General features: G+C 42.4%; 1 protein-coding gene across 1 annotated transcript in view; it reads right to left on the bottom strand.

Annotated features, from left to right (window-relative positions):
• LOC138351713 (myosin heavy chain, clone 203-like) overlaps window positions 1–24,346 on the bottom strand; it is a 145,847-nt gene that overhangs the window by 19,465 nt on the left and 102,036 nt on the right. The window lies entirely within an intron of this gene.

The following is a 24,346-nucleotide window of genomic DNA, read 5'->3' on the forward strand; positions in this document are numbered from 1 at the left end:
TGGAGAGTTTCTCATGAGTAGGCTGGCCGTTTTTCTGGTTTTATAGTAAATCGTCAGTTGTATCCTCTGATTTTTGTCTGTAGGGATAACGTTTCTATTAACAATATCTGGGCAGTCGCTGTTGGCATTTAGGCACATTCCTATGTTTGTTTCCTTAGTGTAGACTGCAGTGTGGAAACCTCCGCCGTTTTCCATGACTGTTACATCTAGAAAGGGCAGCTTCCCATCCTTTTCCATCTCATAAGTGAAACGCAGCACGGAACTCTGCTCAAATGCCTCCTTCAGCTCCTGCAGATGTCTGACATCAGGTACCTGTGTAAAAATGTCGTCAACATACCTGCAGTATATGGCCGGTTTCAAGTTCATGTCGACTAAGACTTTTTGCTCGATGGTACCCATGTAGAAGTTTGCAAACAGGACACCTAGGGGAGAACCCATGGCGACCCCATCTACTTGCTTATACATGTGCCCATCCGGGCTCAAGAAGGGTGCCTCTTTAGTACAAGCTTGGAGTAGTATATATATATATATATATATATATATATATATATATATATATATATATATATATATATATATATATATATATATATATATATATATGTCGTACCTAGTAGCCAGAACGCACTTCTCAGCCTACTATGCAAGGCCCGATTTGCCTAATAAGCCAAGTTTTTATGAATTAATATATTTTCTCTAATTTTTTTCTTACGAAATGATAAAGCTACCCATTTCATTATGTATGAGGTCAATTTTTTTTATTGGAGTTAAAATTAACGTAGATATATGACCGAACCTAACCAACCCTATCTAACCTAACCTAACCTATCTTTATTGGTTAGGTTAGGTTAGGTGGCCGAAAAAGTTAGGTTAGGTTAGGTTAGGTAGTCGGAAAGCAATTAATTCATGAAAACTTGGCTTATTAGGCAAATCAGTCCTTGCTTAGTAGGCTGAGAAGTGCGTTCTAGCTACTAGCTACAACATATATATATATGTCGGCACGGCCCGATTTGCCTAATAAGCCAAGTTTTCATTAATTAATATATTTTCTCAATTTTTTTCTTATGAAATGATAAAGCTTCCTTTTTCATTATGTATGAAGTCAATTTTTTTTATTGGAGTAAAAATTAACGTAGATATATGACCGAACCTAACCAACCCTACCTAACCTAACCTAACCTATCTTTATAGGTTAGGTTTGGTTAGGTAGCCGAAAAAGTTAGGTTAGGTTAGGTTAGGTAGGTTAGGTAGTCGAAAAAACATTAATTCATGAAAACTTGGATTATTAGGCAAATCGGGCCTTGCATAGTAGGCTGAGAAGTGCGTTCTGGCTACTAGGTACGACATATATATATATATATATATATATATATATATATATATATATATATATATATATATATATATATATATATGTCGTACCTAGTAGCCAGAACGCACTTCTCAACCTACTATGCAAGGCCCGATTTGCCTAATAAGCCAAGTTTTCATGAATTAATTGTTTTTCGACTACCTAACCTACCTAACCTAACCTAACCTAACTTTTTCGGCTACCTAACCAAACCTAACCTATAAAGATAGGTTAGGTTAGGTTAGGTAGGGTTGGTTAGGTTCGGTCATATATCTACGTTAATTTTAACTCCAATAAAAAAAAATTGACCTCATACATAATGAAATGGGTAGCTTTATCATTTCATGAGAAAAAAATTAGAAAAAATATATTAATTCAGGAAAACTTTGCTTATTAGGCAAATCGGGCCTTGAATAGTAGGCCAAAAAGTGAGTTCTGGCTACTAGGTACGACATATATATATATATATATATATATATATATATATATATATATATATATATATATATATATATATATATATATATATATATATATATATATATATATATATATATATATATATATATAATCTTTGGACAACACCCACCAGTGGGCCTCGAACCCAGAAAGCACAACTACCTTCCAGTAGCTGACAGAACTAGTACGCCTTAACCCACTACACCATCAGGCCCTACAAAAGAAGTAGAGACTTCGAGATATATATACACCTCAAATATGAGGACACGAGTTCTCTCACATTAACAGTGGCTTGATGAAAAAACGTATAGTAACCTCTCACTTGTCTAGTGCCCTCGGGAAGTGGAGATATTTGAGGTGTATATATATCTCGAAGTCTCTACTTCTTTTGTAGGGTCTGATGGTGTAGTGGGTTAAGGCGTACTAGTTATGGCAGCTACTGGATGGTAGTTGTGCTTTCTGGGTTCGAGGCCCACTGGTGGGTGTTGTCCAAAGATTGTTAATCTTCACTTATGGTTTATGCAAGCATAGGCTTATAGCATGGACACGAGTTCTCTCACATTAACAGTGGCTTGATGAAAAAACGTATAGTAACCTCTCACTTGTCTAGTGCCCTCGGGAAGTGGAGATATTTGAGGTGTATATATATCTCGAAGTCTCTACTTCATTTGTAGGGTCTGATGGTGTAGTGGGTTAAGGCGTACTAGTTATGGCAGCTACTGGAAGGTAGTTGTGCTTTCTGGGTTCGAGGCCCACTGGTGGGTGTTGTCCAAAGATTGTTAATCTTCACTTGTGGTTTATGCAAGTATAGGCTTATATATATATATATATATATATATATATATATATATATATATATATATATATATATATATATATATATATATTTATTTATTTATTTATTCATTTATTTATTTATGTATATTTATATATATGCAAACAAGCCTGTATGATCCCCAGGTGTACATGCAACTGACAACTCCACACACTGTAAGTGATTCGAAGCAATACTGCCAGGAGCACTAAGCAACTGGTGTACAGGAGACCTTAACCACTCGACCATCACGACCGGACAAAAGATGATCGTAGCCGAGGCTATTTGCCCATCATCCCGCTGGCGCTCTGATGGTAATCTTGGGCATGATATTTTATCAAATCACCTCATATTTTGGGGCCACGGGAGCAACACAAATGCGAACAAGCCTGAATGGTGCCCAGGCATATATGCAACTGAATACTCCACACCCCAGAAGTGACTCGAACCCATACTGCCAAGAGTAATAAGCAACTGGTGAACAGTTTCCATATATGTAGTCTGTGGCCTTGTTGGAAAGGTCTTGTCATGGGCTGTCCGGAAACACCCAACAAGCATGTCAGGCTAGGTATTTCCATAAGAAAGACCCAGTGCACAGGCATGGTGCTCTTGCATTTCCAGCTTGTGTACACACACAATAGTGCACAAGCTAGCAGGGGAAATCTATCCCCTCACACACACAAATAGAAGACATCGATAACTTCCAACCTCTGCCAAATTCTGAACATTGATGCGCCACTGAAAGTATTGCATGTATCGTATCGCGTAAACGAAATTTTTTTTTCTCTAGGCGGGAAAAGGCTCTCTCCTTCCCGACCTGATCCCCCAGTTTGTGGTATAGCCACTTTCTCACCTTCTCCCACAAGAACATAGAATAAAAACATCTTCATTCTAAGGCATCTCGCCTTCCTCTAAGTGCTATTAAAAGATACTAGGCTTCTCCTAGACTAATTACAAAGGGGGAGTATGACTCCTAGCAGTCCGGAAATGAGCATATTAGTCAGACTTCAATCTACACTGAGAGACCGAATATGGGAGTGTGCCTTAATACTAAAAGTGAGTGTCCTGATAGATACAAACAGGGTGATGTCAATGCCTATTTCAACTCCGCCCTCACACACAGCTCCAGTTGAAAGCAGACTAACGAAGAACTCGGCAGAGTAATGCAGATCTTTCTAATCCTAAACTATGGATTCATGCTTGGATATCGTTGAAACGTCCGTTACTGTAAATATAGCTGACCACCTTCCGCAGCTGGAGAAAAGTGCTCAGGAGTGACAGTCATCCTCAGCTTGGCCCGGAGATTAAGAGTGACTAACTTCCGCCTCTTGGTTGCTGGTGATCAGGAGTTACAATCTTCCCCACCTGGTTCCTGAGGATCAGAATTGACATCTTTCCCAACTGGTTCCTGGTGATTAGGAATGACATCTTTCCCATCTGGTTCTTGATGATTAGGAGTGACATCTTACCCAACTGGTTCCTGGTGGTCAGACGTGACAATCTTCCCCACCTGGTTCCTAGTGATCCATAGTGATAATTGTCACATGAATCCCTGCATAGCAGTGGAAATGCCTTTTCCACTCACCTCCCCTGTCTTCATACTGGAAGTGCACCTCTATGATGGCCCATATGAGTGTTCAGACCTGACACATGCTCCACCACCCCTTACCTACCTAGTATCTGGCACGACTCGTCGGTAAGCGAGGTGCCTCCACTAACCAGTAGTTAGCCTTCGCAAAAAAGCAGTTTGCCACCTTCAACTATCACTTGTACAGCCTCGACACAAAGGTACCTCCAGCCGCAAACTAGCAGTTTGCTCCACGCGCTTGTTACCAACTTGCAATGACACTAGCAGTGACGTCATCACCGCCGGGCAATATAAAGGGCACCACCAACCTGGGGAGACAGTCTTTCTCTTAGTGCTCTTGGATCACCTTAGCTTCTCTCACCCGTCATCTGCTTCCAGCCCAAGTCAAGTGACGAATGCTGTGGTGGTAGTGTGGATATCTTCAGTTAACCAGCACTCTCTTGTATTGTATTATATTCAGACTTTCATTTACTTATTGTGTTTGTTCTGTAATAACAACCAAGTGTTCTCAGGAGCCATTTTTGTTAATTAATATTAGAGTAAATTGTGTTAATTATTTAACAGATGGTTTTCTTTTGTTTCTACCTGCAACTTACACATTACAAGACCTAAGCAGCATTTTTTACTATATATATATAAGTGCCGGAGGCCCACACCACCTTGGTTCAGTATAGCTGGAATACTACATCATGTCACACAATCTTCATCACCTGGTTCCTGGTGATCATGAGAGACAATCTTCACCACCTGGTTCCTGGTGATCAGGAGAGTAAATCTTCACCACCTGGTTCCTGATAATCATGAGAGACAATTTTCACCACCTGGTTCCTGGTGATCAGGAGAATCAATCTTCACCACCTGGTTCCTGATAATCATGAGAGACAATCTTCACCATTTGGTTCCTGGTAATCAAGAGAGACAATCTTCCCTCATGGTTACTACTCATCAAGTTGTGCTTGCGAGGGTTGAGCTTTGTCTCTTTGGTCCCGCCTCTCAACCGTTAATCAACTGGTGTACAGATTCCTGAGTCTACTGGGCTCTATCATACTAATATTTGAAACTGTGTATGGAGTCAGCCTCCATCACATCACTACTTAATTCCTTCCATTTATTAACTAATTTGACACTGAAAAAATTTCTTTCTAACGTCTCTGTGGCTCATCTGGGTACTAAGTTTCCACCTGTGTCCCCTTGTTCGTGTTCCACTCGTGATGAAGATTTTGTCTTTGTCCATCCTGTCAATTCCCGTGAGAATTTCGTAGGTAGTTATCATGTCTCCCATTTCTCTTCTGTTTTCTAGGGACGTGAGGTTCAGCTCCTTTAGCCTTTTCCCGTAGCTCATTCCTCTCATTTCTGGGACGAGTCTGGTGACATTCCGCTGAATCTTCTCTAACTTAGTCTTGTGTTTAACTTGGTATGGACTCCCGGCTGTAGCTGCATATTCCAGGATTGGTCTGACATAAGTGATATACAAGGTCCTGAACGATTCTGGTGATCAAGAGAGACAGTCTTCACCACTTGGTTCCTTGTGATCATGAGAGACAATCTTCATCACCTGGTTCCTGGTGATCAGAAACGTCAATCTTCCCAACCTGGTTCCTGGTGATCAGGTGAGTCAATCGTCACCACATGGTTCCTGGTGATCACATGTGAGAATATGGTTTCTCAAGATTCTCCCACAGCTGACTTCAATGGCTCATTACAGAGCACAGTGCACCTGAGGTCAACTTCAACCGGTGCGATGGAGAATAACAGCTGTGATGTGGTCGTGACGTGTTCATGATGTCACCTCTCCTACTGATCGTCGAACGATCAATATGATTGGTTCCCGCTCATTTGCTGCAACGCCATTGGTCAAATTGTAACTCTTTGTGGTGTGTCCCACGAGATGCCCGGCAGCCTCTCGCAAGAGCATTCTCGTGAGGGAGCCCTTACACAGAGGACGTGACCTGTTCTGTCTATCAGCCAATAGACCGAACACCGTCCATTCCTCATGTTATACTCAAATTCTATGTCAGTTGAAATGTAACCAATCACAGGCAAGTAGGCCTCTGACATCATGCCAGACAGAGGAGCATCAGCGATGCTCCCAGCAGCCTCAGTTCTCCTCACAGACTCAGAGTAGGTGGACCTCGGCTGGTTAGTTATACACCTGTTTGCCTCACTCAATAAATATACAGAAGCGACTACTGTGTCTACCTTGAACCCGAACAAGGCAAACGAATACTGGTAGCAGCAGTGGGATCCAGAAATTTTTTTCTGGAAACTAAAATTCTAGTACCCAGCATCGCCGTGTGTTTCACAGTACAACCGCCATCAGCCGCCTCCACAAGCCGTCACCTTGCCTCCCTCCCAAGCTCACACACCTCGTCACCTCTCATCATCTCCACCAGCCCCTGCTACATCATTTTGTGTGAACTCCTGCCTCCCAATCGTGTTTCTCCACCGACATCGTCGCAATATCGTCATCGTCAGAATTTATCTTCGCGCTTCCAGCATCAACAGTGTGGGGTCCCTGAGTTTCGCGCCACCACCGCCAGGAGCGCTGCCATCGCATCAAATTGTAAACAGACCTCACATGTGCCACTTCACAAGCCCTGCCGCCGTTTTTGTGTTGGCCACTGTTAAATTGAAAATCCTGCAGCCCTGAGATAAGTAATTGTTAGTTGAGAACAACGTGCCAAGTTTTAAAACGTGACTTACATAATAATATCCATAATATCTTATGAATTAACCTTTCAGTGACTTGTTAAATATTGGAGCTGATTCAGTCCTCCATTCCCACAGTTTCTCTGAGTCCTTTCAATATTCCCTGCATTGATTCCATTATTCATTAATTGTTACTAGTGTCATTAGTGAATTCAAAGGTGAGAGAAGTAAGAAATAATTGTTTCTAGCAGTTTATTTTGCATAATAGAAATTTGTTTTTGAGATTTCCATAGACAATAGAACATAGAAAATTTTTGATATTTCTCCAGATCTAACTTGAAATTTATCCTTTAAGCATTTTATTTTAAATTTTTACCATAGCAGTTATATACATTCCTGTGTCCAGTTTATGTGCTACATCCATATTTCTTGCATTGCCACTTGTTGTGTTGAATCTTTTTAATGAAATTTTGCAATTGCATTTTACAGTTTTTATTCTAAATTGCTGTGCTTAGTCTGGTTTAATTAATTTACATACATCTAATTCCAGTCATTTTTAATGAAAGATTGCTAAATTTAGTTTAAAATTGCTTGTTCTTAATTATTTTCTTGCCTAGCCCAATTTAATAATTTTATTTCTGCCATTTTTTTCTTACTTTAGCCAAGTTGATATTTTTTTGTGTGTTTATTTTTGTGTATACTATCTCTGATGCCAGGTGCACTTAATTATAATCTGCGTTCTAACATTACTTCCACGGCTGTGACAATGCCTACCACTGTTGAAACCCCTTCAGAATCAACGGGGACAGTTGCTCGTCCCAATGGCCAGAGATCAGCTCAGGAAATGGCTATTCCTCTTTTTGCTGGGGAATCGCACTTATTAGAGTCATGGTTTAATAAGGTTGAAGGGAAAACAGTTGCACGTTTTTCTAAGCCTACTGATGCCGAATACTTAGCAATTGCACGGTCAGCCGTGGACACAACCAAAGGTGATGCACGTTTCGTTGTTGACGAGAAAGCCATTGTTAGCCTCCAGTCTTGGTCTGATTTTAAGGATTTTTTTCGCCGGCGCTTTGTTAACAAAGGAGACCTTGACCCGTATAGGTTAGTTAAGAAAATTGCCAATGCCACCATGCAGCCTGGTGAATCGTTCAATGCGTTTACTAGCCGTCTCGATCAGTATCTGTATGCCTTAGTTTCTGCTATGAATAATTCGACTTGGTTAGATAAAAACAATAATCTGTCCCCTGAGGCTATTGCCAAAATGATAGCATTTGGTACTTTAATGCATTTTGCCACCGAGCATACTAAACCAATCGTTGAGCAACAAAATTTTGGTGTTAAACATGAAATTGGTGAAGTATTTGAGGCCATTAACAATGCCGCTGATAAACTAGCTCCCCGAAGTGTTCAACTGTTGCCACCCTCTGATACTGTAAATGTAGTAACAAGCTCTCAGCATCCTCCCACAAACTCTCAAAACCCTTGGTCGCAGAAGCGTACCCATGCTCGTAGTCCCCAGTCAAATTCGCCGCCTCATAAATTGCCGAAACGCCATAGTCCACAACCATCCACTCCCTCATGTTGGCATTGTGGTAGGAGTAACCACCTCGCAAGGGACTGTTGGTCCGCCCCTAGATCATCACCTCCTAGACAATTCTCTCGGTCCCCTCGTCAATCTAATTATTCTAGGCTACCATATTGCAAATACCATAAACAAGTTGGTCACCACACTGCGGATTGTAGAGCTAGGCAAAGGACATCTCCACCTCGTAACTCCCATGGTCAGTCTTGGCAAGGCGCACAGCGTCCAAGACATTATCAGAACTCTCGTAATTACAACTCCCAGCCCAGTTATAATGCAACTACAAATTATAATGCTCAGTCACAGAATGCTGGAGCTCAGAATGTTCACTCCATATCGTCGGGAAACCCCCAAGGCCATCCGCTAACCAATTCAAGCTAGCCAATCCTAGTGCCCTCCCTGTGTATTCAGTAGCTACCCAAAATAGATTTGGACACTTGACAGAGGAGGACACTGACTCTAGACCAGTTGTAGATGTTGACGGATCCACAGTAAATTTGACACAAACAAGACGCAGATATCCCAGACAACATAAGTCAAAAGTAGTAACTTGTCCAGTCTCAAGTGATGGTCCCCTTGTCTCAGCCATTGTACATTGTAGAGTTTTAAAAGTTTTTCTTGACTCAGGTGCAAAAATTAATATTGTCAAGCCCTCAGCTCTTAGAGACATTGAAAGTAGGCACCCTACTATTTTAAAACAGTCACACATACCTTTTCTAAGTGGTATTTCAGGAAATAAAGTAAAAGTTCAGGGTGAAATTGACCTCCCACTCAAGTTCAATGATGTCACATTGTCTATAACATGTTTAGTTGTTGACATTATTCATTTTCCTGGAGACATTCTCTTAGCTCTGTACACCATGATTGATGAAAATATTGCATTGTTTCCCCATCGTGGGAACATAAGTATCAAAGACCATGTCATACCCTTGTGTTGCATGTATCGACAGGGCCACGAGTTCAACCTTCAATCAGATTACGTTAATTTTGTTGACACCCGCCTTGCTAGCGTAGGGTTGTCAGATCATTGTCATGGTAGCATACCCGAGAAAACAGGCACTCGATTGAAGCATAGTAGTTGTGCAGTTGTTAAGGAGAATGAGTATCGGGACTTTTTGGAAGGGGACGCCCCAACGGATTCTCGTTGTCTCGCTCGCCTGGCAGCTTCCATCTCTGAAGTCAGTGGTTCCATGGCTACTGACACTGTGCTACACCCTCATTCTCTCACCAGAATAAGAGTTAAGGTTCAGAGAGTGCCTGAGTTGTCGGATGTGATTGCGGAAGGTGAAACATGTAAAGTGAATGGTACATTTGTTGAATACCTCCTGGCACACAGTGCAGGATGGTACTGTTACATTATTTATTGCAAACACTAGTAATGCCGACATCCATCTCCAGTCTGGTACCCATGTTGTAGATTTTGCCCATTACTCGTTACCGGTGCGAGTTGTGGATGATGTCTCCATGGATCATACTGTTTGTACACTCACACCAGGAGAACAGGGATCTCAGCCAGAGGTGCCAGCGCAACACCTCAGTCCTACTGATTTTCCTGACTCTGTGGCTCAGCTTTTGGAAATTTTGAACAGGAATAGAGCTGTTGTTGCTCTACCAGGATAAAAATTAGGTCTCACTCCTCTTATTACACATAAAATTCCCCTTGAACAAGGAACTACGCCTATTTATGTACCAGCTTACCGTCTTCCCCATTCTCAGAGAGCAGAAGCCGATAGACTTGTAGAGGAAATGTTACAGAGTGATGTAATTGAATCGAGTAATTCGCCATGGAATGCTCCACTGATTCTTGTACCAAAGCGAGATGGGACTTGGAGACCTGTAATCGATTATCACAAGCTTAACAGAGTAACAATACCTGATTGTTTCCCACTTCCAGTTCTAAATGATTTGTTGCAAAGTATTGGTCGAAACAAAGTATTCTCAACGTTAGATTTGTTGCAGGGATTCTGGCAAATCCCCCTTGATAAGGAAAGTAAACAATTGACAGCCTTTAGTACTCCCAATGGTCATTTTCATTTCAAAAGAATGCCGTTTGGTTTGCATAGTAGTCCAATAACCTTTTCACGGCTCATGACAAATCTATTTCGTAGATTGATAGGAAGTACTCTTCTAGTTTACCTTGATGATCTCATAATCATGTCGCAAGATGTTCAGACTCATTTCCAGAACCTTGAAAAAGTACTTGCAAAGCTTGCTGAAGCTAATTTAAAAATAAAGCTTGCAAAATGTTCATTTTTAAAGCAGAAGATTAATTTCCTAGGTCATACAGTTACACCTTCAGGTATCACATTGAATGAATAAAAAATTATTGCTGCCCGTGATTTTCCAACACCTCGTACTGCAGAAGCCGTAAGACAGTTCACAGGTCTTGTAGGATTTTATCGTTCATTTATTGCTGGATTCTCTATTATAGCCGCTCCGCTGTACAAGTTGCAAAGAAAAGATGAACCCTTTGTTTGGGGAGAGGCCCAGGATCAGTCATTAAAAAAACTCAAGTCAGCCTTGATTTCGTCACCTGTCCTTAGGTACCCCGATTTTTCTAAACCTTTTACGTTGGTTACAGATGCTAGTGACATAGGTCTAGGTGCTGCACTACTTCAAACAGAAGGTCACAGAGATCACGCAATAGCTTATGCTAGCCGCACATTATCTAAAGAAGTGAAAAATTATAGCGCAACAGAACGAGAAGCCTTGGCAGTTGATTGGGCACTTAAACATTTCAAGGATACAATTTATAATTACCCAGTTCATGTTCTTACAGATCACCAACAATTAATTCCCTTGTTCAAAAATAAGAATCCAGTTGGAAAGTTTGCTAGATATTTGCTCACAATTCAAGAATTCAATCCCACATTTGGATATATTCCAGGAAAGCAAAATGTTGCAGCCGATGCGTTTTCTCGACACGTAGCTGCGATTCAGTTAAATTACCCAGCATTAGATGCTACAGTAGTAGAAACGGAACAAAGACAAGACCCCATATGGGCACCCGTCATTAAATTTTTGACTAAGCAAGACACTCTCCCGATTCATAAACCGCCAGTACCATTGAAAGAACTAGTTATGTTGGACAATTTACTGTGTAGAGTAGTAAAGCTAGGGACACCCCCGAGGAAATGTTGTCAGTTAGTTGTTCCAGCTGTCTTGGTACCAACTGTGTTAAAAATTATCCATGATGCTCCTGCAAGTGCACATCCAGGAAAGGATCGTACACTCCAACAAGGTCGATTGAAGTATTTTTGGCCAAAAATGGCTAAGGAGATTGCTCATTATGTTGACAGATGTTTAACTTGTTTACAGCACAAGGGACATGTTTCAGGACCTAATCCAATTCAGGTGTACCCAGCAACTAAAGCTCCTTGGGAACGAATATCGATGGATTTATTGAAAAATTTTGCGGAAACAGAGAAAGGGAACAAACATTTGCTTGTAATTGTCGATAATTTTTCACGGTTTTGCGAACTAGTTCCTATCCCGAACAAAACAGCAGAAACTATAGCCAGTGCATTCCATGACCAAATAATTTGTAGATATAGTATGCCTAAAGTAATCCTTTCAGATAATGGTCCAGAATTCAGTAATAGTATTTTAACTTGCTTGTGTGATTTACATAACATCAAAAAATGTAGCATCATGCCTTATCACCCAGCAAGTAATGGACTAGCCCAGGGGTCTCCAAACTATGGCCCGCGGGCCACATCCGGCCCGCCACATAATTTCATCCGGCCCTCCAAACAAATCCCTGTGTGGTGGCCTTGAAAAAATAATTATCGTACGAATGGCATCGCAGAATTATTCAAAGCTGGGGCTGCTGACTGGTGGCGCTCAACCCGAGTCAGTTTTCCTCTCTCTCGATAGTGTGACGCACAGATACTAATACTGGTAGGTATGTGTTGTACATTACAACCAATCAATTGTGTATAACTGTATATTGTGGGGATGGAGGGCGAGTCGGGCTTCGCTGCTTCCGTTTCAGGGAGCACAAACACTGTACAATATTCTTTTCTCTGTACTTTGACAATGCCTTTATCTTAGTTATACAAAATAGCAATAATACTATTGTAGCCAAAAATATTGCATGTTTAAAATAGTTAAAATGGTAACCATTAAGTTTATCAACGAAAGCTGTTGCCATAATATTTACCACTTTATAATAATATGCTATGCTTTTTAACACCACATACAAGCTGTTTTTTTCCTGTAGAATTTATTTCATTTATTTTACCCTTATGTTTTCAGATATGGAAAAGATAAAGAAAAGTGGACAGTGAGTGCCGTCGGTTCAATGACGAATGGAAGATAAAGTACTTTTTGGTGATAGCAAATGATAAAGCTTTATGCATAATATGTAGAGACAGTGTTGCTGTTCTGAAGGAATACAATATTCGTCGGCACTATGAATCTAAACATGGCTCAAGTTATTCTCACATCACAGGAGCAGAACGCACTAAAAAGTTTGAATCATTTCAGCACAGTCTGCATTCTCAACAAGCTGTTTTCAGTAAGAAAAAATCTGAAAATGAAAATTCAACTAGAGCCAGTTACAAAGCTGCCTATGTGTTGGCTAAAAAAGGAAAACCTTTCACTGATGGTAGTATCATAAAAGAGTGCATAGTGGAAGCAGCAGGAGAGGTATGTCCAGAAAAAGTAAACCTCTTCAAAATGATAAGTCTTGGGTCAAATACTGTTGCTCGTAGAATTGAAGATTTAGGAGGCGACATAATTCGGCAAATAAAGGAAAAAACAAAAAGATTTTGTTGGTATTCTCTTGCGTTGGATGAATCAACTGATGTGTGTGATACTAATCAGCTCTTAGTATTCATTCGTGGCGTTGATAGTGAATTTAATGTGAGCCAAGTATTAGCATCAGTTCACAGCATGCACACCACAACAACTGGAGAGGACATTTTCAATGAAGTAAGTAAAACTATGACAGAATATAACCTAGAATGGAAATAAGTGCAGTGTGTGACAATTGATGGAGGAAAGAATATGTCTGGGACAAAGAAGGGTTTGGTTGGGCAAATTACAACAGCTTGTGAGGTTGGAGGATTCTCAAAACACATTTTTCTGCATTGCCTTATCCATCAACAAGCATTGTGCCTAAAATATGTTGATATGTCTTGTGTCATGAAACCTGTTGTTTCTGTGGCTAATTTCATTAGATCTCATGCACTCAACCATCGCCAGTTCCGTGATTTCTTGAAAGAAATTGATGCGGAGTTTGTTAACTTGCCTTATTATACAGCAGTTAGATGGCTTAGTTGTGGAAAGGTTTTGCTGCATTTCTTTGAGCTCAGATTAGAAATTGATTTATTTCTCACAGAGAAAAATAAACCTCAGCCATTATTATCAGAATGTGAATGGATTTGGAAATTGGCATTTTTTGCAGATATGACAGGTCATATGAATAACTTGAATCTGAAATTGCAAGGCAAAACAAATTTGATCAGTGACTACTTTGTTCATGTCAAGGCATTCAGAGCAAAACTTGCGCTACTTGAAGGCCAGGTGAAGGTTAAGAATTTTGCTCATTTTCCATGTTGTGAAAAATTTCATGCAGAAAGTAAAGTTGAATTTCCTTTTTCATTTGCAAATGAAATAATTTCAGATTTGAAAAAACAGTTTCAGAAGCGATTTGCTGACCTTGATGCCAAAGCAAATGAAATCAGGCTCTTTCATAATCCATTTGACTGCAATGCTGAAAATCTTCCAACTCAATTTCAAATGGAAATTATTGATCTCCAGGCAGATGACAGACTGAAAGATAAGTATAGAGAAGGAAATCTGATTGAGTTTTATAAATGCCTGCAGCCAGATCAGTTTCCAAATTTTATAAAGTTTGCTTGTAGTTTTGTGTCCATTTTTGGTTCAACATACTTGTGTGAACAAACTTTTTCCAAAATGAAGTATGTGAAATCTAACTATCGAGCAAATTTGTCTGATGATCACTTGAAATCAATTCTTACAATTGGCTCATCTAATCTGGAACCTGATTTTAATGAAATTTTGAAGTCAAAACGACAGTATCATTCGTCACACTAATTTGGTTGCATAAAACTAAAGGCAGGAATCTATTTAGTTTACCCTGATTTTTTCCAAAAAGATATGTTTTAATTTTTCCATGTTTATACTTTAATATTTGAGGAAATTAAATTACTGGCACTGATTTGTTTTTTGTTTTTTTTCATTTTTTATTCCTCCGGCCCGCATAAATAAGGGAAATATATAATGTGGCCCTTACATTGAAAAGTTTGGAGACCCCTGGACTAGCCGAACGTACTAACAGGAAAGTGTTAGATGCATTGAGAGTCACGTTGAATTTTGATAACAACAATTGGGATGATTTTATACCCTTAATTCAGTCTGCTATAAATTCTTCAATTAATGTTTCTACAGGTGACACACCTCACGCTATTCTCTATGGTACAGATAAGATCCTCCCTAATGAATTGATTAACGTACCTTCTACTCCCTTATATATCGTAGATGACTTTGTTCAGGTGAAGCGTAGACAGATGCAATTAGTATTCAAGAAAATACGAGAACAACTGTCCAAAGCTACAGCCGAGTTCACTCTAGCAAGGAATGCACGAGTTAAACCCAGTAAAATAACTATTGGATCTGTAGTAATGATACTTAACCAACACAGGTCTGGTCCTATGTGTAAGTTAACTAAGAAATTTTTGGGTCCATATAAGGTAATCGAGCTTATTAATAAAGGTAACAAATACAGACTTAAGAACTTGTTAACAGGAGAGTATATAAATGAACATTTCGACCACATGAAGTTAGCTAAAATGACTGTTGACGAGACTGATGAGGAAGATGACAATGAACTTACCCAGACAGATACTCCTACTCTGACACCACCTTCTGTGGTTGACAGACCACTGGATGTTCAGCAACCCCATACTAGCAACTATAATCTTAGATCTAGACCTCTCGTTTCAACCGTGCACTCACCACATGTCCATTGGCTAGATGTTAACGAGGATATCTCTCAAGATGATAGTTTATCACATGAAGTTTCATCTGTTCCGGACCTTCAGTCAGAGCCAGAGTTGTATAGTGCTCTGGATGAGCTAGGTGTAGATATCCGCAGAATTTATAATTGAGTGCACTCTACAGTTATTCTGTTTGTTTTGAAAAAAAAAAAATCATTTGCAGTATTTCTACCACATGTGTCTTATTATTACCATTATATATAATGTATAGTTTTTCTCAACTTTATTTTGTTATAAATTAGATGCCATTGTTAAGTCTACTACCATTTGTATTTTTACAGTGCTTGTCATAAGAGTTCATTAATGTTCTAGCAATCACATTGAGGCCAGTGAATCCTGACTGCTATCACGCAGTTGTTAGTCTTCTTGATCCAGGTCTTGTATATAGCTTGTAAATATATGGCACATTAAAATATTGTACATTGGTCTTGTAAATATATTGTATATTTCAGAGAAAAAAAAATCATTATCTAATCTTAAAATTCATTTGTGGTTGTTGGGTCAGAACTTTGTTCCATTAATGTAATAATTGTTTAATTTTGTATGGTTTTCAAGCACATGCCATTGACACATACTAATAATTTTGTTTAGGCAATACCTTGAGTTGTATTGTTCATATCTGATCAGTAGACATCCACATGTTCTTAATACTCTGGTTTAATCAAAGCATTGTTACCATGATTTTCACCTATTATGATGAATTTTTTTTGGTGCATATGCCGAGTTGTTAGTATTACGCACACCTGATCTTCTTTCAATGTTTTATTATGCAAATTTCACATGTAAGCCATTATTGCATGCCACCGAGGTCCTTTCAGTATCATTGTAACTATATAGCTAGCCAGAGCTTGTCGACAAGGGACGTCGACTTGGTAGCGTGTCCGAGCTGTGTTATACTCAAATTCTATGTCAGTTGAAATGTAACCAATCACAGGCAAGTAGGCCTCTGACGTCATGCCAGACAGAGGAGCATCAGCGATGCTCCCAGCAGCCTCAGTTCTCCTCACAGACTCAGAGTAGGTGGACCTCGGCTGGTTAGTTATACACCTGTTTGCCTCACTCAATAAATATACAGAAGCGACTACTGTGTCTACCTTCGACCCGAACAAGGCAAACGAATACTCACCGTCAAGTTAAACTCAGTGTCTCTTCGATATACCAACGCTCGCCTGGATTCACAACTGTAATATATTGTTTAGAAGCCTAGTGGAAAAATCACCAGAGCAAAAACAGACTAGTATCAGGTAACCCCTAGTGACAAGTGGAGATCGTCTGTGAGTGACCTGGAGTGAACTAAGGCAGTGCCGCTGCCTAAGTAACCTGTGTGTGCCTTTACCACAAGTGTACCTGCATGGTACAATAAAATCAGCCGCCAGCCGCCACTTTGTCCCGAGCGTGTAGCCCGCCGCCGCTGCCCTCACTGTACCACGTCACGTCACCACCCTTACTCACCACCAATGCCAGAGTGTGTGCATGTGTCGGTTATACATACAGCACGCCCTCCTGAGAGTACCCCTGTGTCGAGTACGGGTTGTGGGAAACCCCTGTCATCAATGGTCTCACGTCAACGAGGAAACCAGCTATCAGGCCACCTACGAGTGCTTGCATAAATGTGCCTGAGTGAGTGAATAAAGAGAGGTACCATACCTGTAAGTACAAGATCTTGTCATTGTTTTGCTGTGTCTTTCTGTGTTGATCTGAGCATCAACCACAGTTCTCACCTTTCATAACTGTAACAGGTTATTGGTGAATCGACGGTGTATGCGTGTTTATCTGTGTGGTATCACTGCATTACACTCGTCTGTGAATGTGAGCTTCACATACGCCACACATTTAGTATTGTGTGATATTATTATTGTGCATGTTATTGCCTGTCCCATTGACAGTGCCATTGTGTTTATTGCATATCATCATTACCCGAGTATCCGGTTGGAACTCTTGTGATCCCTTTGCATACCGGCAGTTAGGTTGCCGTGTTAATGATTGGTTGTCAACTGTGTTAAGTTAGGTATTTTTCCACGAGTGGATCCGAGTTCTTTAGCCAGACGTCAGGAGTCTCGCTAATGCAACCATAGCCTTTTTGACACCAATCTAAAGTAATTCAAGCACCCTTTGTATTAGTGGGTAAGTTAGTAAATAAACTACTGTTAAGCTTTATGCGGTGTTTCCGTTGAACCACTTCTGAATACTGCCAATTATTTACTCAAGCCTTCAGTTCTAGGTGTCTTCAACACCGAGTTGCCTATATTCACTAATCTATAAATGTGATGAGGACCCTAGGGGTCCCTTTAAGTGTTAAATCATTGAAGAGATTCCAACGATCAACGTGGAGCAGGACCAGGTTAGACTAGTCTGAGAAGAGACCCTCAAAGACTCTAACTCGACCTTGCTCCCAGGCCCTGTACGGTTGCTCTCGTATTTCCTCTGCTAATTCCGACAGCTTCGTGAAGTGTCTGCCACATGTACATTGGCGACGTATGCATTGCAGTCTGGAAAGCAAAAAATAAAACCCCCACATCTGGCGCCCAACGTGATTGGCTTAGTTGGAACCTATGAGCCAGGTTGTAAAGTAAAATTTCGCACTTAACTTTTCCCTGAAACTTCAAAAGTGTCGAGCAGTATTCAGAGGACGTTTAAGGCCCTGTTAGGTACACACACCACCAGTATGTCTGAGTGTGGAGAGTACAAACAGCGCTACCTGTATCTTCACGTTGCCTTGACCGCTCGTAGACCTGACGACTACGACACTCTTACTGAGCTAGAGTGTAAGGAACGAGTGGAGCAGCACATGAGGGGCCGTGGAAGAGGTGACGCTACAAGCACACATGCAGGGTAGTACTGAGGTGGCGTCCACGAATCTCATCACACTGGATGAGGCTCTCATTGGTGAGACCCGGGTGAGAGATAACACAGTGGGAGAGACCCCAGTGAGAGACAACTTGGAGGTAGAGACCCCTGTGGTTGACGTCACCGAGAATGATGTCACTAGTATCACGCACGCTGCGGAAGAAAACGGAGTCACGCGGGAATCTAGCCCTCTAAATACTCCGTTGGGGGGATTCTATGGGGAAGAATCTCTGCCCAAAGGTCCTTGTGGACGACACCAACTCAAAGAGTAGGTATTACAGGCTCGCAATTATTCACCTTAAAGGAATACCGTAACCAAGTTAGGGAGTTGGGATTCGAAGGGAATAAAGTAGCAGAGCAAGTTATGAAACTCTGGACTGATCAGCAGGACAGAGAAAGCAAACTCTGGACTGATCAGCAAGAGAGAGAGAAAACAAACGCTGGACTGATCAGCAGAACAGAGAGAGTACTGAACGCATAGCTCTCATGCAGTTACAAGCGAGGCAGGATGACCAGACAAGTGGTCGTTCAACAGAGACTAACGTTGAACAAGGTAAGACTGTCAAACTACCTAAACTAGCTAACTTCGATGAAAGGGGCGACTCGATGGATGCATACATCAAGCATTTCGAAGGTCACGCCGCTGATTGCATGTGGGAAAGATCAAAGTGGGCACTCGCTCTTAGTGCGTTGTTAAAGGGTAGGGCACTAACTATCTACCAGAGTCTGGGTCCGCACCAGAGCGGAGATTACGAGGCATTGACAACAGTGCTGCTGAACGGTTTTGGCATCACTGCAGACCGGATGCTAGAGAATTTCCGTAGAGCTGAATTGCAGAAAGGGGAGACATATGTGCTAATGTTACAGCGGTTAGAATCAAGCCTAAACCGTTACTGTGAACTCATGGAGACTGCTCCTGGGAGCATGGAGTTCTATCAACTGATGATTCGTGAACAGTTCCTAGAAGCATGCAAATTGTCTGTGCGCATCAAGCTTAAAGAGCAGGAAATTGTGTCAAATCTTTCTATGGCCAAGCAAGCTGATCTGTAGGCTGGGGCCGGGAGACAGGTGAAAGGGGTGAAGCCGAACGAGAAGCATCATGCTACAGGTACTGGCGAGAGAGCTAAGCCTAAGACTGGTGTGTCGGGGAGCAGGGAAGCTCCTTCATCAAGCATGTGTACAAGTGTTACAACTATGGTAAGCCAGGTCATCGGGCAGCTGATTGCAAGGCAAAACCGAAATCAGGTTACATAGCAGGTGTGAGCTCAAGTGGTAAGAACATCCCAACATTGAAAAGGATTCACTAGCTTGGACCCTTGAGGTGGTGAACGGAAATGTTAACGGAAAATCGGCGAAAATCTTCCGTGACAAAGGCGCCATTACCCACATGGTAAGAAAAAGCCTAGTAAAGCCAGGATCTGAGACAGGTAGACATATCTATGTCAAATTCCCAAATGGCTATGCTAATAAGATGGTGGAGGCGTATGTGTGGGTTAACACACCTTACATAAAAGGTAAAATCCGTGCCGTTCAACAGGAACGTGCTGTATATGGACTTTTATTGAGAAATGTTCCGGGAATCTCTGATTGCCCGAGTTCACCCTCGAAGAAAATGGGGGAAAGTGAGGACACTGACTCAGCTGTGTGCAGTCGCTCTCAGTTAGCTGATGCCAAGGGTGACTCGCCCGAGAGTGTCGTCACAGGGAGTGACCACACCCTCACCCAGCTGAAGAATAAGGGAGAGTAGGCAAGCTGTGAAGTAATGGAGAAAGAAGCAAAACCTCTGGTTGAAGCGACAGCAACTCCATTAACAGGTAACTCGCTCGTGGCAGCTGTCACTACGAGGTCAGAGAGCAACAAGCCTACTCGCCCAGAAAAATCTTTGAAATTACGAGACATTCAGGGAGTGTCTGCAAAGGTGAAAAAAGCAAAAGAACGCAAGTTCAATGTAGGTGACAAGGTACTTTTGTTACTTCCCACCAGCAAGAACAAGCTCTTGCTGCAGTGGAAGGGCCCATTCACAGTAGTGGAGTGTTCGCACTCGTTAAACTACGTGCTAGACGTCGATGGTGCCAGGAAGAAGTACCACGTCGACATGCTCAAACGCTACGAGGACCCTCCTGTAGATGGATCTGCAAAGCCGAAGAAGCATGTAAGACGTAAGAAGAGGAGAGGACCGCGGGGCTCGACATCGATAGGGCCGATTGACCACCCTCTGCTCTCAGCAACGATCGCCGGTGTCTCAGTGATAACCGCCGACGAGGAGGTAGGTCAGCCAGGTCTCTTCAATCAACAGCAGCAGGAGACACACCGAGATGTTAAGGTTGATGTTCAGCTGTCTGAAGATCAAGTCGATCGGGTTACTCATAAGAACATAAGAACAAAGGCAACTGCAGAAGGCCTATAGGCCCATACGAGGCAGCTCCTATCTATAACTAGCCAATTCCACTCATACTTGTCCAATCCGCGCTTGAAACAATCGAGGGACCCCATCTCCACCACGTTACGCAGTAATTGGTTCCAAAAATCAACAACCCTGTTACCGAACCAGTATTTACCCAAGGGTATCGACTGGTATCAGAGTACAAGGAGGTACTCTCTGACGTCACTAAAGTGGCAAAGGTAGAGGGTTACCGATTACCTTTGCCAGAGCAGCAAGCGGTACGAACAAAACCATATCCTGTTCCTCATCACCTTGTACCACAGGTGAGAGAAGAACTGGCATCTATGATTAATGCGGGAGTAATAGAGAAGTCGACCTCATTGTACTCAAGCCCGAAGGTGTTAATGAAGAAGCCTGGGGGAGGTGTGCGCATCTGCCTCGACTTCAGGAAGTTGAACTCCATCATAGAGTTTGATACTGAACCGATGTTCAATCAGAATGAAATCTTCTCGAGGTTAGCTTCCAGTTGCTATTTCTCCAAGCTCGATCTGACAAAAGGATTATGGCAGATTCCATTAGATGAAGACAGTAAGCGCTGCACTGCCTTCATGACAAGCGAAGGTCTCTTCTAGTTTATAGTTCTTCCGTTTGGACTGGTGAACGCCCCGGCCGTGTTCAACAGAACTATGCGCAAGGTCTTGAGGGGAATTACTGGAGGAGAAGTGTTCGTGGACGATATGCTCACCCACTCTGCTTCGTGGGAAGAACATCTGAGCTTGTTAAGGCAGGTGTTGGCAAGACTACAAGAAGTAGGAATGGTTGCAAACCCCAATAAGTGTGAGTTGGGGTGCAAGGAGGTCAGGTACCTTGGTCACGTGATAGGAGGAGGGTTCAACAGGCCGCTGCCTGAGAAGATCACCAAGATCAGTGAAGCAGCTCCACCCGCCACCAAGACACAGGTTAAGTCATTCCTGGGACTTGCAGGGTACTACAGAACTTTCATTCCCAATTTCACGTCTATAGCAACTCCGCTAAGTAATCTAACCTTTGAAGAATGCACCTGTTAGAGTACGTTGGACAGAAATGGAGAACTCGACATTCTCAACGCTCAAGAAGAAGCTAACTGAAGCACCCATCCTTAGACTACCAGATTCTACCAGGGATTACATCCTTCGGACAGATGCCTCTAATACAGGTATTGGTGCTGTACTCATGCAAGAGTACGACGGTGAAATCTGGCCAGTTGCGTACTCCAGTCGTAAATTGAGCGATTCTGAGCATAAGTACTCCACTGTAGAAAAGGAGCTCCTTGCTGCTGTCGTGGGAGTAAGGAAATTCTACCAGTATCTCTATGGTAAGCGTTTCACGTTTCAAGTAGATCATCAACCCCTCAGCCACATCGGCACGCTTAAAAACGCAAACCCTTGAATAATGCGTTGGGTGTTGTTCCTTCAACAGTTCACATTCAAGTGCTGACTGGTTGAGTAGGTCAGGGGTGATTAACGAGACTTCGAACGACGGAGACAGGAGCGAGGAAATGGAACGCGAATCACTGGACACTGGTTCCCAGTGTGCCTCTGATGTTTCAGGCATGACTCAGGTGGAGAGAGGCAGTGGACAGACTAGAGCCACTCAGGGTTTCGAGGCGTTGAGATGACCTAGAGCATAAGCTCGATCCGACCACAGTGTCTGCTCAAGACCTGAACAGATAGCCAAATGTGACCTGGTGACTGAAGAAATTCCTCACTTAACAGAAGGAAATAGTCTAGACGAGGACTCGCCTCGCTTAGCAGTATAGAAAATGGGGTCCGCTCGACCCAGCCACACCACGTGAACTCAGTATGTGCACGTGTGTCAGCGGTGTGAGGTGGAATGAGCACCACTATGTGGAACTCGGTCTTTTGTTGGGGGGTGATGTGAGAATATGGTATCTCAAGATTCTCCCACAGCTGGGAGTATCTTGAATGGCTCTGACTTGAATGGCTCATTGCAGTGCACAGTGCACCGTTCTTAGTGCACAAGCCCTATCCCTGTTATCCCTGGAAAATATACTGGCATGTTGGGTATCTACAGAATGCCCACATAACTAGAAACACGTTTATAATACGGAGGCCGCCGTATGTCCAGGCAGGAAGTAGATACAGGGAAGTTAAGCATACTTGCCACAAAGGGTCAGTGAGTACATTGGCTGGTGCGAAGCATGAGAGAAAGGGGAGATGCCTGCGTGGCGACAGTCTGACCCCTGAGGTCAACTTCTACCGGCGCAATGGAGAATAACAGCTCTGATGTGGTCATGACGTCACCTCTCCTACTGATCATCGAACGATCAATATAACTGGTTCCCGCTCATTTGCTGCAACGCCATTGGTCAAATTGTAACTCTTTGTGGAGTGTCCCATGAGATGCCCGGCAGCCTCTTGCAAGAGCATTCTCGTGAGGGAGCCCTTACACAGAGGACGTGTCCTATTCTGTCTATCGGCCAATAGACTGAACACTGTCCATTCCTCACCGAAAGTTAAACTCAGCGTCTCTTCGATATACCAACATTTGCCCGGAATTGCAATTGTGATATATTGTTTAGAAGCCTAGTGGAAAAATCACCAGAGCGAAACAGACTGGTATCAGGTAACCCCTAGTCACAAGTGGAGATCGTCTGTGAGTGACCTGGAGTGAACTAAGGCAGTGCCGCTGCCTAAGTAACCTGTGTGTGACTTTACCACAAGTGTACCAGCATAGTCCAATAAAATCTGCCGCCAACCGCCACTTTGTCCCAAGCGAGTAGCCCGCCGCTGCCGCCCTCACTGTACCACGTGACGTCACCACCCTTACTCACCGCCAGTGCCAGAGTGTGTGCGTGTGTCGGTTATACATACAGCACGCCCTCCTGCGAGTACCCCCGTGTCAAGTACGGTTTGTGGGAAACCCTGTCGTCAATGGTCTCACGTCAACGAGGAAACCAGCTATCAAGCCACTTAATGCATTCCATTTATTAACTACTCTGACACTGAAAAAATTCTTTCTAACGTTTCTGTGGCTCATCTGGATACTAAGTTTCCACCTGTGTCCCCTTGTTTGTGTTGCACCCATGATGAAGATTTTGTCTCAGTCCATTCTGTCAATTCCCTTAAGAATTTTGTAGGTGGTTATCATGTCTCCCTTTTCTCTTCTGTTTTCCAGGGACGTGAGGTTCATCTCCTTTAGCCTTTCCTCGTAGCTCATTCCTCTCAATTCAGGGACGAGTCTGGTGACATTCTGCTGAATCTTCTCTAATTTTGTCTTGTGTTTAACTAGGTATGGACTCCAGGCTGGAGTTGCTTATTCCAGGACTGATCTAACATGAGTGGTATACAAGGTCCTGAACGATTCTGGTGATCAAGAGAGACAATCTTCAACACCTAGTTCCTGGTGATCAGGAGGGTCAATCTTTCCCACCTGGTTCCTGGTGATCAGGAGAGTCAATCTTTCCCACCTGGTTCCTGGTGATCAGGAGAGTCAATCTTTCCCACCTGGTTCCTGGTGATCAGGAGAGTCAATCTTTCCCACCTGGTTCCTGGTGATCAGAAAATAAAATCTTCCCCACCTGGTTCCTGGTGATCATGAGAGACAATCTTCACCACCTGGTTCCTGGTGATCAAGAGAGACAAT

Source organism: Procambarus clarkii, chromosome 50 (genome assembly GCF_040958095.1).
Source record: "Procambarus clarkii isolate CNS0578487 chromosome 50, FALCON_Pclarkii_2.0, whole genome shotgun sequence".
NCBI lineage: Eukaryota > Metazoa > Arthropoda > Malacostraca > Decapoda > Cambaridae > Procambarus > Procambarus clarkii.